Here is a 2834-nt window from a genome sequence, read left to right on the forward strand (position 1 = left end):
GTTGGTTCTGATTGCCCCAAGACAGGTTCGGATGATTCCTCCAACCGGGATTATATGTGTTGGAGTATGGGTTGTTCGATTGCCTTTGATTTCTTACTAAGTAGTTAACCTGCTCTAATGATGAAGACGCTGAAGCAAACATGTTCCCCACTTGGTATTCACTGCTCACATGACCACCTGTAAAAAATTCTCAAATTAGTTGAGGAGTTTGAATAGAATTTACCTGCATACTTCCCAACTGTTTTTGAAGTGCTGTGAGTTAGGCTGAAATGGCTGTGTATGCATCAACTTCATGAAGACCCATAGATTTCTTCGGTTACACCCCTTCATTAGGTCTTTGATAGTTGTTACTTGCTAAAACTTCAAGCAACTCATGAGCTTCTTCCGGTGTCTTATTCTGCAGTGCTCCTCCCGAGGTTGTATCTACCATAGTTTGCACATTCACCATCAATCCATTATAAAATGTTTGGACTTGCATACAAACTGGCAACCTATGATGTGGATACTTGCTCAGTAATTCTTTGTATCTCTCCCAAGCCTCATACAATGATTCCGACTCTTCCTGTAGAAACGATGTGATATCATTTCTTAGCTTTGCTGGAGGAAAAAATTTGGACAAGAACTTCTATGCTAAATCATTCCATGTTGTAATCGTTCCTGATGGTAATGCCATTAACCAACCCTTTGCCTTATCTCTCAATGAAAACGGGAACAGTCTCAATCTGGTGGCGTCATCTGACACTCCGTTTGACTTGAAAGTATCACAAATCTCCAAAAAAAATTACAATTTGCAGATTTGGATCTTCCTTCCAATCTCCCTTGAACTGTACCGACCGCTATATCATCTGGATGATTGCTGGCTTTATCTCGAAGTTGTTGGCTTGTACCGCTGGTCTAGTAATGCTCGACCAACTGCCATCAACTGAGGGAACTGAAAACTCCCTTAGGGCCTGCTTGAGAGTTTTATGGTAGCGGTTATGAGGGTAAACCATCATAGCGGTTTTGAGGGTAAACCATCGTAGCGGTTTTGAGGGGTTTTTAGTAACGGTTTTTAAAACACCTAACCTGTGCTTGGGAGTTTATTTTCTAACGGTTCTGACAGTTTTTTTAAATGATAAATTTACATATGTGCCTATAAAATTAAAACACTCTCTTTTGCTGACTCTATAGGTTTGGGTTACGCACACCTCCATATTACTTTTAAAACCTTTTTGATTTATGCAGCTGCAATAGTTCGGATGAAAGATTTTGAAGCTAATGTTTCATGCAGGGTTAGAGGCATCTACTGCTGTAATGGCTTGGAGAAGCAGAATTCAAATCTGGTTTAAATTTTTGGTGTATTTTGATGGTATGACAGGTGTTAGGATGATGAATGCACAACAGGGATGATTTAACAAAACTGACAAAAACAAACAGTGACTATTTTTTTAGGATGTCAGAAAACTGTGGGAACAAAATATTCAAAACACAGTCATCCTTGAAGAATTTTAGAATCACCGAAGAAAGAAAATAAGGGAAAAACGAAGAACAAGAGAGAGCTAAAGAGTAAAGTACTATAGGAAGCCCATTTAACAAAATGACAAAAACAAAACAGACTAAACATATCAGTACCAACCCAATTACACACTCTTCTTATCATCTCCCTTTAAACAAATCTGCACCACACTTTATCAATACCACTCCATTATACACAATTTTTTAACATCTCCCTTCACAAAACTGCACTACACTTCAGTACCACTTCATTTAACAAATTCTCTTTAACATCTCCACTTACAAAATTGCACTACACTTATCAGTACCACTTCATATACAAATTCTCTTAAACATCTCCACTTAGAAAACTGCACTACACTTATCATACCCCCATTCTTCTTCACATCTCCCATTTAACAAAACTGAAAAAAACAAAACTGACTCCCATTAATGAGTTGTGTGCAGCAAATAAAAACATTCACTCACAAATTAAAACCATTCACTCACTTTGTAAGAGAGAGAAATCAACAGTAGCAAAGATTTGTGCCACAGGGATTATTATCATTTAGTGGAAAGGGGTTTTTTGGGATAAAATTTTTAAACCAGCCAAAACACCCCAATTTGGGGTGTTTTATAAACCCCTCAAAATTACACTACACTGGTTTTGAAGGGTTTTTAAACCAGTCAAAACCAACCTATTAAAACTGGCAAGTAAGGGTTTTTAAACACCTCAAAACGTTCTAATTAAAAACCCCCCAAAACCAGTGAAAAAAAAACTCCCAAGCAACCCTTAGTGTTCTATTTTCTGCCATCTCAACAACTATAAACCTAGTTCAACTGTAGCCTCTCTTTCTTTCTTTCTCTGTTAAGTCTTCTAGTGGTTCTTTCAATCTCAGGATCAACAGAACCACTGGCTACGTCTTGCTCTTCGCATAACTACTCAAAAGGAAGTAAAGTGAGATCACAAACCAACCGAAGGAATAACAAAAATTAAACAAACAACAATTAAAACAAAAACAAACTCCAATCTAGCTAACATAAGAAAAATCAATGTTAACACAAAAATCAATCTGGCAAGTGCACCAAAAACTTGATGTGTTGTTACTAAAACATGCAATGATAGCAAGTGCACTAGTCGCACAAAGTAATAGAGTGATGAGTAAGTTCATTCCCACAAGGATTGATTGTTGCACTAATTCTCCTAAGTGTTTTCAAGTTGGAGAAACTGAATTTGTTTGGATTAAAGGGAGAGATTAAAACTAAAACAAAAAAACTACTAAGAATAAAAACAACTAATTAATAAGAGCAAGAATTTAAAACAAGAGTTATCAATTTTAACAAAGGTTAGGGTTTTACTT

At 36.7% G+C, this 2834-nt stretch overlaps 1 non-coding gene across 1 annotated transcript; it reads left to right on the forward strand.

Moving 5' to 3' along the window:
- The first annotated feature begins 488 nt into the window (after positions 1-488).
- LOC116119738 lies at positions 489-595 on the forward strand. Its single transcript, XR_004126434.1, has one exon. It is a non-coding gene; the product is annotated as a small nucleolar RNA R71 (small nucleolar RNA).
- The last annotated feature ends 2239 nt before the right edge of the window (positions 596-2834 follow it).

The sequence above is a fragment of the Pistacia vera genome, unplaced genomic scaffold (genome assembly GCF_008641045.1).
Source record: "Pistacia vera cultivar Batoury unplaced genomic scaffold, PisVer_v2 Contig903, whole genome shotgun sequence".
Taxonomy (NCBI): Eukaryota; Viridiplantae; Streptophyta; class Magnoliopsida; order Sapindales; family Anacardiaceae; genus Pistacia; species Pistacia vera.